This window comes from Gopherus flavomarginatus, chromosome 6 (genome assembly GCF_025201925.1).
Source record: "Gopherus flavomarginatus isolate rGopFla2 chromosome 6, rGopFla2.mat.asm, whole genome shotgun sequence".
NCBI lineage: Eukaryota > Metazoa > Chordata > Testudines > Testudinidae > Gopherus > Gopherus flavomarginatus.
In genome coordinates, this window is record NC_066622.1 from 51760495 (window position 1) to 51776744 (window position 16250).

The 16250-nt window shown below is 42.4% G+C and overlaps 1 pseudogene; it reads left to right on the forward strand.

The window, feature by feature from the left end:
* The first annotated feature begins 14642 nt into the window (after window positions 1-14642).
* On the forward strand, window positions 14643-15600 carry LOC127053866 (interferon epsilon-like; annotated as a pseudogene).
* The last annotated feature ends 650 nt before the right edge of the window (window positions 15601-16250 follow it).

Below are 16250 nucleotides of genomic sequence, written 5' to 3' on the forward strand. Positions count from 1 at the left end.
CAGGGACAGAATGAGCAAACAGAGCCCTCACAGGGTTAACTGGATGGGAACCCAGTCGGAGGAGAGGTGAGCTCCCCAGGTGGGAGGGGCTGGCAGTTTAGCAATGGCCCAAGAGAGAGAAGTCTCCCAGGCCAGCTCCTCAGGGAGGCTCGATGCTCTGGATTCAAAGTTCTCAGTGTACAGGGTGGGTGTGGGGCAGCCCATGAGGAGCAAGTGCCTCATTTCCCTGGAGGTGGATGGAAAGCAGGTCACTGGGTAGTGGGACATGGCGCTGAAGTGACGCTGGCCCGACCTGAGGTGGTGGGCCCAAACCGAGTGATGCCCAACACCTACCTAACCCTGATGGGCACGTGTGGACCACCAATTAAGGTACCCATGGCAAGGGTACATCTGAAATGAGGGGCCAAGGAGAGGTCTAAAGAATGTGAAGATGCAACATCAGTTCCCAACTGAGGTGCTGCTGGGGGGTGACCTGGCAGCCCTCGGAGCACCCTAGTCATCAACTTTAGCCAGAGCCAGCAAAGGGCACTCTGCCCTGACGCTGGGGGCCATGCCCTGCCGGCGGTGCAGGTCCCTACCCTGGTGGGAAAGGAGTCACCAGGGACAGGACTTGGTGGGTCTGCGGCCTTGGAACCAGCCACTGAGAGGGAGCAGGTCCCCATCCCTTTCCCAGCCGCTGAATTCCAGGCTGAGCTGCAGAAGGATCCCTTCTTCGAGAAGCTAAGGGAACTTGCTGGCCACAGCACAGCGAAACCCCTGGGGCAAGGTTGCTGGGAAAGATTCCTGTGCCAGTGTAACGATGCTGGTTCTAGCGGGACCCAACTGAGAGTGCCAATTCAGGACAAATTGCTTAAAACAGGGCAGTTACAGCCCAAGGCTGGGGGTTTTCCACCTCTAAGGCAAACCAAACCAGCCTGACAGAGAGGACTTTGGTTTCACCCCACTGACTAACCACAAGTCACACAAGCAATTCCCTTAGGCACTCTAGTTTCCCAGTATCATCACCAGTGCCACTTGTTATGGGGACAAATGGTTATGAAAACCAGCATCCCAGAAAAAGAGGTTCTCTTGATCCCAAAGGACCAAGCCCCACACCCATGTCAATATACAAATCAGATCTTACCCACAAATCATGCTGTTGCCAATCCTTTAGAATCTAAAGGGTTATTCATAAAAGGAAAAAGATAGAGATGAGAGCTAGAATTGGTTAAATGGAATCAATTACATACAGTAATGGCAAAGTTCTTGGTTCAGGCTTGTAGCAGTGATAGAATAAACTGCAGGTTTAAATCAAGTCTCTGGAGTACATCCACAGCTGGGATGGGTCATCAGTCCTTTGTTTAGAGCTTCTGTTTGTAGCAAAGTCCCTCCAAAGATAAGAAGCAGGATTGAAGACAAGATGGAGACGAGACATCAGCCTTTTACAGTCTTTTCCGGGTGTAAGAACACCACTTTGTCCTTACTGTGGAAAATTACAGCAAAATGGAGTTTGGAGTCACATGGACAAGTTACTGAATCACAAGGCATATCTGCCTACTCTCAGTGAGTCACTTATATAGCTGACGGTCCTTAATGGGCCATCAAGCAGGCTAGGCAGAGCTGACATCAACATGTCTGAGGGGGTCACCCAGAAGCATAACAGAAGTTTGAAATACAGACAATATAGAGCCAGTATTCATAACTTCAACTACAAAAATGATACACATATACAGATAGCATAACCAGTAAACCATAACCTTGTCTTATATAAAGGGGGTCAAATAGGGTATCTAAGATTTGGTGCCACTACAGGACTTTGGTTGCAACAATGATCTATATAGTCCCAGTTCATGTCAATAATGTCACAGGGAGAAGGGATTCCTGTACCGGGAATAGGCTCCCCAAGGGGAAGTGGAACCGTGGGGGATCAGGAGACAGCTAGTGGTCCCCCAGAAGTACTGCCACTGGCTACTATACCTGGCCCATAATATCCCTCTCTCAGGACACCAGGGAATCCAGTGAACCTGGCAGAGGCTGCTACAGAACTTTTTACTGGCCCAGGATATTTGATGCCGTCCAACAGTACTGCATGTCCTGCGACCCCTGCCAGAGGGTGAGGAAGGCCTGTGACAAAGGGAAAGCAGCTTTGGGTCCCCAGACCATCATAGAAGAGCCTTTCCAGAAAGTGGCCCCCTCAGCAAAGCAACCCGGACAGGGAAAGAATACAGTCTGGTGGTGGTAGATTTCGCTACTCACTATCCTAAGGCTGTGGTCTTGTCCTCTATTGAGGCAGACACTGTGGCAGATGCACTGATGACCGTTTTCAGCAGAGTGGGGTTCCCCAAGGAGGTTCTTACAGACCAGGGCTCCAATTTCATGTCAACTCTGCTCCAGTGCTTGTGGGAGAAGCGTGGGGTCTGATACAGCTACACTTCAAGCATATCACCCTCAGTCCAACAGTCTGGTGAGGAGATTCAATGGGACGCTAATGATGATGCTGAAAACCTTTATGAACCAGTACCCACAGGACTGGGACGAGGATTTACCCCACCTGCTGTTCACGTACTGGGAAGTGCCCCAGGAATCAACCATGTTCTTTCCTCTTGAGTTGTTGTATGGGAGGAAAGTGAGGGCACCCCTGCACTTGCTGAGGGATGAACGGGAGGGGAAGGCCTCCTCTGACGGATAATAAGAGGTGGAATATGTACTCACTTACCTGGAAAATCTCACTGAGCTCATGGACTTGTCCAGGGAAATTTTACCCTAGGCCCAAGGGAAGCAAATAGGTGCCCTCTCCTATGCTACCAGGGACCAGGTGACAGTTCTCATTCTCGTGAGAAAGAAACTACAGGCTGCCGGGGATGGGCCCTTTAAGGTCATCAAGCAGCTGAATATGGCAATCTATGTAGTGAAACTCTTGCTGACAGAGTCCATGAAAATGTTACATTTCTTCTGGGATGATAAGAACCTCAGTAGCTGAACACGTCTTTATGAAACTTATTCAACATAAGAATGGCCATACTGGGTCAGAGCAAAGGTCCATCTAGCCCAGTACCCTGTCTTCCAACAGTGGCCAATGCCAGGTGCCTCAGAGGAAATGGAGAATAGGTAATCATCACGTACTCTATCCCTGTCATAAACAGATAGCTAAGGGTTAATGTCTCTTTCACCTGAAGCACCTGACCAGAGGACCAATCAGGAAACCGGATTTTTTCAACTTTGGGTGGAGGGAATTTTGTGTCTAAGGTCTTTGTTTTCTGTCTGCCTGTTTTCTCTGAGCTTTGGAGAAGTAGTTTCTGCTTTCTAATCTTCTGTTTCTAAGTGTAAGGACAAAGAGATCAGATAGTAAGTTATATGGTTTCTTTTCTTTGGTATTTGCATGAATATAAGTGCTGGAGTGCTTTGATTTGTATTCTTTTTGAATAAGGCTGTTTATTCATATTTCTTTTAAGCAATTAACCCTGTATTTTGTCACCTTAATACAGAGAGACCATTTGTATGTATTTTTCTTTCTTTTTAAAACCTGTTAAAGTTTTCTTTACTGGGAAATTTCAGGGAAATTGAGTCTGTACTCACCAGGGAATTGGTGGGAGGAAGAAATCAGGGGGAGATCTGTGTGTGTTGGATTTGCTAGCCTGATTTTGCATTCCCTCTGGGTGAAGAGGAAAGTGCTTTTGTTTCCAGGACTGGGAACGGAGAGGGGGAGTCATTCTGTTTGGATTCACAGAGCTTGTGTCTCTGTATCTCTCCAGGAGCACCTGGAGGGGGGAAGGGAAAAAGGATTATTTCCCTTTGTTGTGAGACTCAAGGGATTTGGGTCTTGGGGTCCCCAGGGAAGGTTTTTCAGGGGGACCAGAGTGCCCCAAAACACTCTAATTTTTTGGGTGGTGGCAGCAAGTACCAGGTCCAAGTTGGTAACTAAGCTTGGAGGTTTTCATGCTAACCCCCATATTTTGGACGCTAAGGTCCAAATCTGGGACTAAAGTTATGATAATCCCATCGCCCTTTCCCAGCTTCAGGCAAACAGAGGCTACAGACACCATCCCTCTATCCAATAGATTTTGCAATTTAAAGCAGATTCAGCCTGTCCCTTAACTGTCATCATAAAGACACATGCTGGACATGCACATTAAAGAAACAATCTGCTACAAATAAGTGAAACAACTTTTACATTTCTACCTTTCTTGAATGACTCTCAGGGCCAAATGTTTAACAGACCTCCTTAAAGACTTCCTCAACATTTGTAGGCAGATTTATGTGCGTGGCAAATTGGTCAGTTACATGTAGTTTCTGGATTTGCATTAGACTTTGTGCAGATGCTGAAGTTTGGCCATAAAAGATCTGTTAGCTAGCACTCAAAGAGGAAACTAAAATGTACTTCTAAAGCAGATAGGTAATTTATTTACTGGCTTTGAAATACTGGCTCCACCTCTTCAGTATCTACTGCCTGTCCATTAGATATTTTTGTTAGTGACCTTCTGGGAAGGGCTACTTTTATAAATAAAATATTTGCATGCCAAGAAGGGACACCATCAAGGTGAGTTGTCCTAACTCCCTACAACAAGTTATCATGTGTATGTTAAATTGAGGGGAAAAAGAATCAATAAAGAAACCGATTTTTGTTTTATACTTCCAGGTATGCATAAAAGAAGCAGGAAACAATCCTCCTGCCCATCCCAGATGAAGCCCTAGCTGCAGCAATACATGCCTTTACCGTCCACTCTACTTCCTCAATCACCCCAATCTAGATGAAGCTTCAACTGGTCCAGCATGCTGGAACTGCTCCTGACAGCATCACCTTGGCAACAGCTTTTAGGCCATGTTCAATGCCCTGCAGTGTCTCCTCAGTGCAAGATTTGCTTTGAGGTCCTACCCCTTATCTATAAAACTCCAATAATGGGAGCTAGATCAGGGGCTCTGTGCAACCCTTCAAGAACATACCAATCCACACAAAAAAAATATGACTGACAGAGCTTGGAGGGGAAAAAGCAACACTCACTGGTCAAGTTACGCTTCCTTCTGGAGCTGAGATCCCTTGCCTGTGGAGCATCCCTCTGCTGGAAATCAGGAAAATCCCATATATTTTACAAAATAAAATGCTAGAATATCCTTGGTCTGTCCCCAGTAGAGGTCAATGGGGCAAACTTGAAAATGTGTCCCATTCTATAAATACACAATATACCCCATAGGGCTCATTTTCTATACAGCAATGAACAATTCTTTTTTTTTGTTTGTTATTTTAATAATGGTGTTGGCCACCTATATAAAGTACTATGGGGATGGTGGTTTTACTAATAGCTAGGGTAGATAAATACTCTGCAGTAGCTGGACATGGCACCAGCTGCACAATTACCTAATGCTTTTATTTTGTGAATTAGATTGGGGGTTGTGATCTTTTATTTGGGGTTTATTTTCTCGTTTGGGGAAACGCAGCGTGCTATGCCAGTGAGCAAATGAGTCAGGTGATCTCAGGTTCCTGTGCATGTATGGAATAGGCACATGCATGTATAGAAATGAACTGATATCTGCATAGCTATGTTCTGCTTCACCCCACCCTCCTACTTCTTTCATAGATTCTAGGACTGGAAGGGATCTCGAGAGGTCATCGAGTCCAGTCCCCTGCCCTCTGGGCAGGACCAAATACTGTCTAGACCATCCCAGAGAGACATTTATCTAACCTATTCTTAAATATCTCCAGAGATGGAGATTCCACAACCTCCCTAGGCAATCTATTCCAGTGTTTAACCACCCTGACAGTTAGGAACTTTTTCCTAATGTCCAACCTGAATCTCCCTTGCTGCAGTTTAAGTCCATTGCTTCTTGTTCTATCATTGGAGGCTAAGGTGAACAAGTTTTCTCCCTCCTCCTGATGACACCCTTTTAGATACCTGAAAACTGCTATCATGTCCCCTCTCAGTCTTCTCTTTTCCAAACTAAACAAACCCAATTCTTTCAGACTTCCTTCATAGGTCATGTTCTCAAGACCTTTAATTATTCTTCTAGCTCTTCTCTGGACCCTCTCCAATTTCTCCACATCTTTCTTTTGCTGTCCAGCATGTTGAGAGTGACAAACACACAAGCAATCCTGAAACAAGCAGGTCATGACTTCATACTGGTAGTGAACTGGTAAAAAAAAGGAGTATTTAAGAAAGCATATAATTACAGGAAACTTTAAAGTACAGAGTTTTTGGAGGGAGTAGCTAAATCAGGGCTAATGAAAGGGAGTCATTTAGACATACATGCATACCTGGTTGGATGGTCTCTACACTATGCTATTTAAGACCCTCTATCAAGACTTTCCAGGGCTTGGCATTTATACCTGGGAAGAGGAAGAGTTCTGCTCTTAGGTTGAAATAATCCTGGGAAATGTAGTTCAGGAAATGACTACAATCATTTTAATTAGCTGAATTGCAGCATCAAGTCTGTTCTATTATCCTGAGCTATGTCTCAGAACTGTTCTACCATAAAAGATCCCACATTCTGTCTGCCTTTGAAGAACATAATTAGGGCATTGACAAACATTTAGCATCAGATTTTCAAAAGGCTACAATGGTGGGAGCAGGCAAGTATGGAGCACTTTTGAAAGTCTGGCCACTTCACTAAAGCACCCAAATGGGAACTGAGCTCTTGAAAATGTGGCAACAAGGGATCAATGCTGCTACAGCACACACTTTTAGTATCTTATTTATAAAGTTTCCCACTGAAGTCAGGGGGATGACTTGTGGAATAAAAGTACTGCTCAGTGAAAGTAAAGGGGAGAGGAAACCAGCCCTTAATGAGCGGAATGTGCCTTTTCTAGTTTGAAGTTTATTTATTGTTCCAAGGCAGCATAATCTATGTAGAATAAAAAAATAAAGACACACCACATTTGGGCTAGGCCAGGAGCTAAGTAAATTCAAAGCTTACTAACAATACTTATCTCATCCAAAAAAGAAGTTTCAAGTAGGCAATCTTTGATTTCATTTTGTATGAAATTTCTTCCAAAGGACTTATGGAATATAGAAATAAAATTTCAAATGCAAGTGGAACCTGCAGTTATTCCCCACACTGCCTTAACCTTGGATCCAATATGGACAAAGTAATTCACTTCATATTAATTTGTTGCTGAAAGAACCGCTTCTGCAGATGGGGGTTTGGCAACACATGTACTCACACAATATCAAAGTGGCCAAGGACAGTCAGTCGTTTACTGTTTGCCAGAGGTGCTATCATCAGTGAGACTGCCTTGGAAGGAAGAAGGAGCTGGATGTAGACTAGGGCTGAGATACAGCGCTTGCCATGAGGTGTAGAAAAAAAAGAGAGTGGACAAGGAAAACTACAAAAATATAGTTGTTTCAGACATGCTGCAGTTAAAGTAATGTAAGAAAAAGCATTGTAACAGGGTTTACTCACCACTCTGCACTTCCTTATGGCCAGGCATGGCATCACAGTCTCCTTGTAGGGTAGCAGCCCTTGTCAACAGTCACTCTGGGGCTGTGGTGGTTTCTTTCAGATAGCTCATCCCTCCAGCCAAGGCACAGTCTTTAGCCCATTCCTTCCAGGGTCAGCTATTCAAACTAAAGATCAAAACTATCTAACAGAAATAAAAAGCTTCCACTCTCTCCACAGCTCTTCTTCAGCAAGGTCACATTCAGCCTGTAGCCCCCTTGCTGGGCTCAGCTTCCCTTCTACACCACTTCCTTGGGGCTGGTAGAGGAATCCAGTCCCAACCTCAATTCTGGGTTACAGCCCAGGGACCTGTACTGCACAGCTACATCAAATCCTCTACCCATATTGCAGTTTTCCCTACGCTATTTCCTTCCTTCCTTCCTCCCCTCTTTCCTTTCCTTCCCTTCCCTTCTGGGTCTCCAAATCTGTTCCTTGATTACCCCAGGTGCCTCCTTGCTCACTCAAAACCCTGCAGGCATCTTCTGACTCTCAGCATTTTCTTTCCTCCAGCCCTTCCTCAGCTGGGCCCACTCAGCAGTTAAACCTGAAATCACCTAATTTCTCTCAGGTGGGCCCATTCTGTAATCAGGGCTGGTTTAGTCAGGGGCTCTCTATTATCATCTCTGAGCTCTGGATGATCTCTGAGTGTTGATCTCTCTCTCCACTCTCTCCATATATATATATATATGAATTTTATTGTCAGGTTCTGGCTCTGGCTCTCTTACACTAATCACTGTAACTGACTTCTACTCTGGCTTATCTGGATTCTTCTAATGATATTGGGCCAGCCAACAGTGCTATGCTGCATTCCATGAGCTTAGAATCTGGCCCATTGTTCTCATGTTGGCCAGACTCTGCCACCCTTATGTTGACTAGTACAATACCCCACAAGCAACCCCCATTGAAATCAGTGTTAGGAGAGTGAGGTATTACTCAGTGTGAGTGAGGGGGCAGAATCTTGCCTATTATGTCTAACTATTCTTTCTACACATAGCAATGTAAATTAAAGGCTGTTTTCCAAATACTACACTTTTACAAGTAGATTTTCTCCCTGCCTAATGCAGCTGCCATCTTGTCCTTAAGATACAGCATGTTACAGTCACTGTGTTTTCTCTGTCATGGAATATTTCTATTTGTTCAATCTTTGGGCCCAATTCTAGGACATGCTGAGCACCCACTAGTTCAGTGGGAGATCAGGGTGCTCAGGACATTGCAGGAAGCAGTTAGTGCCTCTCAGGGTTAAGCCCTTTCTTTGATGTTTTTCCTTGACCTGAATGAAAACAAATCTAGACTGAAGAGTATGTTTTACTCTGTGAGTATGAGCATGAAAAACATCGTTCCTGTGACTTAGAATCACCTTTGTCATACCCTGTGATGGTTCGTTACCTCATGTAAGTTTTTATGTTTAGGTAACAACTATAGCACCTCTGCCTTGTCTATTTATGTCCTTCTGCCTGTACGTCAGTCTGTGTTGTGTCCTGTCTGTCACATCAGTGCACTTACATTTTCTCATACATTATACAAAGAAGTATCTGACAGATGTTCAAGGAGCAGATTTACACCATACAGATTTATACATAGGGAGACTCGATGCATTCTGATTCACATATTTAGCATATCTTTTTGAAAATCATAACGTTTCAACATAGAAGATAGTTTAACATTTCATTATTTTGCAAATGTCAGTTGCATACATGCTGTAAATATCTGTGCATTTGACCATCACCAGCATGAATACACAGTCAAGTATTTGAAAACAATCACCTTGCTAGGTATGAAATTGTTCTTTTGTGTAAGGAGTTGTGTTGAAGGATTGCCATGTTGTCAGACATTCAGATGAATATAGGCCAAGATGAACTTGTCTTTTAGTCAAAAAGTTCCCCAAGGTTGGAAAGTCCCTCGAGGGAAATTAGGATTAAAGGGGTTTATTTGATGGCCCTTCCATGTTATCTAGCACAGTTTTGGTCTAACAGGGAGATGAAGCTGTCCATAAAAGGAAAAGTACAGGCAAGCTTGACACAGACCAAGAGAGAGGAAAAAGAGAAGAAATGATGTGGGAAGTATGCCATGAATTTTGTTGTGGTGTCATAATTGTTAGATGAACAGTAGGCGTAAGGGAAATATAGAAGATAATTATTTAGACCTAGTGTGAAGATCTGTTATTTTCTAAAAGGTATTTATGGACTGGACAGCCCAACAGCGTTTGGCATTTTAGAAAATCTCTAGCTTTGTGAAACAGTTTTTATGATGGTGGTAGTGTTACCTGGGGTTCTTTCAACCCAAAGCTCTTGGTAACTTTTACTCTCTGTGAGGTGGTGTCAGAAAATAAATCTGGGGAGACACGGCCTTCTGACCGATAGATGGCTGGCAGAACCAGGACTACACAAGAGTGCTTTCACTTAAAGCTAAGCGGCAGCCCGTCTGCCGCTGGGGAATGCAAGATGCATCCAGAAGGAGAGTCCCATCCTGAAGAGTCCCACTACCTCAAACTTTTCCCCTTATTTTATACATTAGTAACACAATGACATGTCCCTTAAAGAAAATTTGTTAAGCAAGCAGTTTCAGTGGTCAAGAAAGAGGTTTTCTTCTGATTGTTGATTAACCAGGTGTGGGTTTTTCCCAGAGTTTGCAGCCTTGAGGTCCTAATAGATATTCCTGAGGGCACATCCTACTCTTCTAAAATACATGTATCAGCAACTTCAACACAATTCTTATCAAGAAGGACATAGGGACAAGCTGCCCTTTCTGTGGCACCCAAATCCCCCTTCCCTCCTGCCTTGGTCAAGCTAAGGCTGTTCCATGGCTACTTTATGGCCTGCTGACTTGGCTGCTCTTAGCAATAAGCAATAGTGGTTTAAGGCACTTTACTGATTCTGAAATCTGAAATCTCCCCATGCAGCAGGACAAAAAACATTACAGTGTCAAGTAGAATGGCGAGAACATCCTCCCCAAAACCAAAACGGTGAAACAGTAAACTGGGTGCCTTGTATAAATATATAGCGATAAACATGAAGAAAAAAGACACTAAAAATTGTGAAAAAAACCACCACAAGAAAAATATGTATTTCACTTTCTGTGTTTTTTGACAGGTAGGATATGAATTTCCTCCACGGTTAAGAATCAAAAACAGATCAAAAAATCAGCAGGTGTGCTTCTTCCAGGTCCAGTTATAAAGTAGCCAAAATCTCATGAGCAGGTCTAAAAATGGGATTTTTTTTTAATTAAAAGAGTTGGTGCCACCTCTGGCCTTGCTGACTTTTTTGGTTTCCTGTAGATGCCAACAGACTAGGCAACAACAGTCTATTTGGATGATCTACATCTGCTTTTTCTATCCTATGCTTTTTCCTAGTTTAGTCATTACTGATGGGCCATTTACATAAAGCCTCTAAAGACAGCATGTAAAAATGAAGAGTTAAAATGACCTGCTTGAAGAGAGGTTACATCAAGTTGCTTCTATGCTTTGGCTGGGCCAATGTTTTTCTTGCCTATTCTGTCAAAGTAAAGTGTCTACATTTTATATGCTAACCTCTAGTGTTTTCATTAGAGCAATTTTCCCCCCTCAGCAGGTCATCCAAGTTTGAGAAATAAAGAAAAACCATGATGCTACTTGTTTGTATTATAGTGTAATATACCACCATTTTCAATCTTGTGTGGCACATTATCGAATGCAATAAGGTATGGGATCCTATCTGGGTTAGCTTCACTCCATATTGGTTTTGCAGTTTTGACATCAAACTGATTTGCCTTGGTGCTTCAGAACAGTTAGCATGCACTCTGCTTGATCTTTGCTTTAGAATTAGGCAAGGAAAAGTGGTCAGACAAAAGGATAAAATAAGATGGCATGGATATGGAATTGACAATTTTGCCATTAGTCAAATATGCAGCATTTTTAGTTCATGGCCACACACATACATTATGCCCTGTGCAGAAGATGACAACTATGTATTAGCAACTTGGAATGCATTAGCTGGTGCATAGCTTTGCCCCCTTGTTTGTGAACAACATTTCCTTGGGCAATGTAGTAGTGTGGGGCATCTGGACTGCACTGTTTAACATTCTCTTGAGCACTAGATAGATACCCTTTACTTGGGGAAAGGATCACCACATCTTATTCTGGCACTGTATCTGCCTAGTCCTGAGAACTCCCAAGTTATTGCTTTGTTAGGTGGAGCACTTGGTTTCCATTGCTATTAGTCATTAAACTACCCTAATTATCCAAGGATCCAGGATTGTTCATTCTAATCCAATGTGTTCAAATACATTTGAAAAATTTGGTAAAAGGTTGTAAAGAAGGATTAAAAACAAATCAACACTTGAGCTTTTTTTCTTAAGCTTGAGAACATGCTATATATTGTACATCTTAAGTTCATCTACTGCTGCTTATCTACCACATGTCATCACTGCTTATGACATTAGAAACAACTTGCTATGGAAGTTATTAGGTCTGAGAAAGGGGAAGATTATGGTATGCAAATATCCTTAGCAAGAAAATGAGCCAAGAAATACAGAACACATGGGGCCAAATGGTGCCACCTCTCAACAAATCTAAAACAACTTGCTTTGGGTGGAATATTTAACCCCTTAGCCTGCTGGGTTGGCATGGAATAGCTGCACTGGTGCTCTTGTGGTACAGACAAATGGGGTTCCTATACACCTCATACGTTGGTTGTCACCTACTGCAGCACAGACCTGTCTAGTGGCTACACCCGCAGCCCTCCATTCTGTTGCAGAGAAAGGCACGACAGAGTCCAAGAGGCATAGAGACTTCCCAGCACACACCCTGCTTTCAGCACAGTACAGCTATTCTGCTTATATTCTGCTTTCATTTATAAACAGAGGGTAGGGCAGCATGTGTGACTTAATGTAGTGGTTAATTAGTTTCTAAAATGTTTGGGAGGTTTTCTACTCTAGGAGGTGCCAGCTTTCATTCTTTTACACAGCAAAACTGAGCAAAATTGAAAAACATGTCATCTGAACTTGTGGGGTCTTGCCCAAGAAAAGCAAGTATGTCTTAGACCACTTCACCTATTTACATAGAAGAGACCGTCTCCCTTTGTACAGCTTATAGTATATCTAGAGTATCTTATATCCTGAGATGCAGGACTGAAGGACATAGACCAGGGAAAGACTTCTGTAACCACATTTTCAGTGTGTATATTTTCCTCACATAATGTGCCTGAACTGTTTTAAGCATTTTGCTCAATTTTACATAAGGTGGTTACATCTTTACAAAAGGAAATATGTTCTTAAGTATAATGTACATGTACAATGTAGCATGTGCAATATAAAGTGATGCTTCATGGCCAATGCAATGTTATAACAAATATATACATATGGGCCTCAGTTATGGCTCTAAGAGTGAGAGGGGAGCTGCACTGCCTGAGTGGTGGAGGTACAGAACATCACACCATGAAAATATTCCATTTCTTCTGGGAGGATTAGACCCTCAACAGCTGAACACATCTTTATGAAACTGTCAGTCAGAGGCAGCAGTGGCCCTGGACTTGTGGCCAAGCAAGTCAGTACATAGAGCTTTCCTCTGGATGTCTTCTTATGGAAAGGACCAGAATATCCACGGCTACATGCTGAAATGGAACCTCAATTACGGGGAGTGGGTAAAGTGGGGCCTTGATCTGGTCATATTGCACCTGGGAGCCATACAAACTCTTCTTCAACGTCTAACTTCTTCATTACCCCTACAGTGCAGAGAAGAACTCCTTACAATCATTCCATCACATTGTTTTTAAGCTATGCTACGTAGAAGAACCTTTTAATGTTCTTAAGAGCTATGTGATGTTATCCATCATCTATGACTTTAGGTCTTCCTGTGGGAAAGCCAACCACAGATAGATAAAAAGGGAGGAAAACACAACTAATACATCCCCACTTAAGCTCACCCTTATCATCTCATTAGCAGGCAGGAGGAAACAGTTTGCCCCACTTTCATCATAGAAATAGATGATGTGATGGCTTCTGCACAGAACACAATATCTTTCCACACAGAGCACCCAAGTGGCTGCATCACTTCTAGGGCCTAGTCAGACCTGCCTTCCAGTCCCTGTCAGTGTGGTTCCATTACAGCCACCTTGCCAGGGCTGCCCCAGGCTTGAACAACGGGTGCCGGGGGTGGAAAGCTTCAAGTAATAAGAGTGACAAAAAGAATGGTCTCCTTCATATACTGCATTTGCTTTCAGTACCCCGCAACATCTTCCCCTGGTATTTCACCCTGGTGTGGAATCCAGATGCCCAACACCCCTGGAAAGTCATGGGAGAATGGGAAGCATAACCCAGGACAATCTGGTGGCTCTGGTAAGTCTATTTTCTCTGCTTTGCAGAGTGTCTTTCAAAAATTTGAAGCTAAAATCTCAAGTTTCTTATAAAAGTGCAGGAAGACTTGGGAGACTCTAACCAAATTAGTATGCACAAAAATGTTTTCATGGATTTTTCATGTGATTTTTCTTATTTAATTTCAGTGTTTTCTTCTAGAATTAAAACACATTTCCCTGCCATGATGGAAACTCTAGTACAAAAGTCTGTGCTAGGGCTTGAGAACCAGACAATGAAATGTGACCACAGGAAATGAAGAGAATTAAATAAAGTAGAAGAATTTTCCTGCCCAAACTGAGGAGAAGGCAAATGTTAAAAGAGAAGGAACCAGAAAAAATGGTGAACACTGAATTTTATTTTATTTTTTAATTATTTGAATTCTTTCATCTCAGGGACACAATTTGTAAAAAATACATAATGGAACTTCTCTGCATAACCTCCTTCTGATCACATTATATATCATAGTCATCCATGTGGGTACCTCTCTAGCATGTTACTATACTAATTGCTCATCCTGTTTTATAAATTAGTCTCAATTTTTCACTATTGTCACTATTGGAGTGATCAACAGGACATGATACTCACACTTTCCAACTGCAACTATTCATCAGCTACAGTATGTATATAAAGACCTGGAAATAAACAATGAGTTAAGGTTTCATTTTCTCAGAGCATTCTAGCTCCTGTGGTTTCACAGAAGGAAAATACCGATGGTTTGTGCTGTCTACATTTTTAATGTGCCTTCTAAATTGGAAGAAATGGTTAAAGTTGAGATTTGCCAATATTTCTGGCAGGACTAACTCTTTCCTCCCATATTTACTTCCTCCATGTCTAGCAACCTTTAAATATTCCTAAACTATTTCTGTCTCTTAAATGAAGGAGTTTATGACTAGAAAGTGTACTGGCTGATGACTTTGAGGTCTTTTCCGTACCATTTTGGAATTGTGGATGATCTTCTTATATTATAAAAATTAATGTATGATAAAAAGGCTGTATGTGTGTGGATCCAACATGAGTTAGCAGGGTTGTGTACTGTCATGGGTGGTCACTTTCACAAAAAAGGAGGAGGAAATGTAGTAAAAACTAGAAAACAGCAAGAAAAACAGAAAGAAAATCTCTGAAACCTCCAAGAAGGAAAATGTTGTAAACAGAAAATGATCAAAGAAACATTCTCCAACCAAATACTTAAATTCAGAGACATGAAGGAAAGACACAAAAATCTACATATGTGCCTCAACAAACTCCAGGCTCAAGGTTCCACGCAAAGAAAAGGACTGTACAGACATCATCACGACCTCCAAGTGTTTGCTGCATGTTTGCCTCACACTGCTCTTCTCCATTGAAATCTCATCTCAGCTCTGTACCATGCTTCACTTCCAGCAGAACAAAGTGAACAAAGAGAGCTTGGAGCTTTTGAAGAAAATGAGCGGAATTTTCCCCTCACAATGCATATGTGAAAGGACAGCTTTCAAACCCACCCAGGAAGTTTCCCAACTCCCACTGTTCCAGAAGGATAATGCCAAGATGGCAATGCAAGAGATCCTCCAATTGATCTTCAACATCTTTAGCAAAAACCTCACCCAAAGTACCTGGGATGGGATTTCTATAGTCAGGTTCCAAAATAGACTTCACCAGCAAATTCAGCAGCTGGAGGCGTGTTTGAAAGCACAGATGGAGAAGGGCTTAACCAACCCAGAAAGTGAGGAGCTCTAGCACACCAGTTGGAGAGTGAAACAATACTTTCAGGGAATAGATGCTTTCCTGAAAGAAAAGCAATACAGCCTGTGTGCCTGGGAGATCATTCGCGTGGAAATACCCAGATGTTTTGTACTGACTGACAAACTCAACAGAAGCCTTAGTAACTAAGTTACAGTACCAAGCATTTCCCTGTAGTTAATGACCTAACATTAGTATAATTTTTACAGTTGAACAGAGATAGTGGATATTTTATATCAGAGGGGTAGCCGTGTTAGTCTGGATCTGTAAAAAGCAACAAAGTACACATATGTGGAATCCTCAGGCACCTCACCAGCACTTTGGTCATCAGATAATGATACTTTCCTCCCTCCCACACCACAAAGTACACTAACTTTGACATATGTAGTGTGTTTCTATGATTATCATCATTGCTATTAATTAATCTGTCCCCATGAGAACTATTTCTAGTATTCCAAGCTTTGAGAAGCTTCCTAGAGACTTTTAAAAAAATATTGACATACTAAATGACTTGCAAGCTTATGTGTGGAACAGTTATTTTCATTTAAGGTTTAGAGATCAATTCAATGAAAATTATATTTTTTCCCTTTGTGTTTCAACTATTTCCTATTTCATTTCACCTCTGGATGCTGCACCTATTGAGGTTAAAACAGAAGGATGCAATGGAATCCCTCGTTTCTGCTGATTCTTCCCACAGTCATTTCTAACACTCCATAACGTTTGACGCATTATGCAATACATTCACTCTATTATGGAATTTCAACTGCACAAAGTACATTTCATGTGATAATATTCTGTTC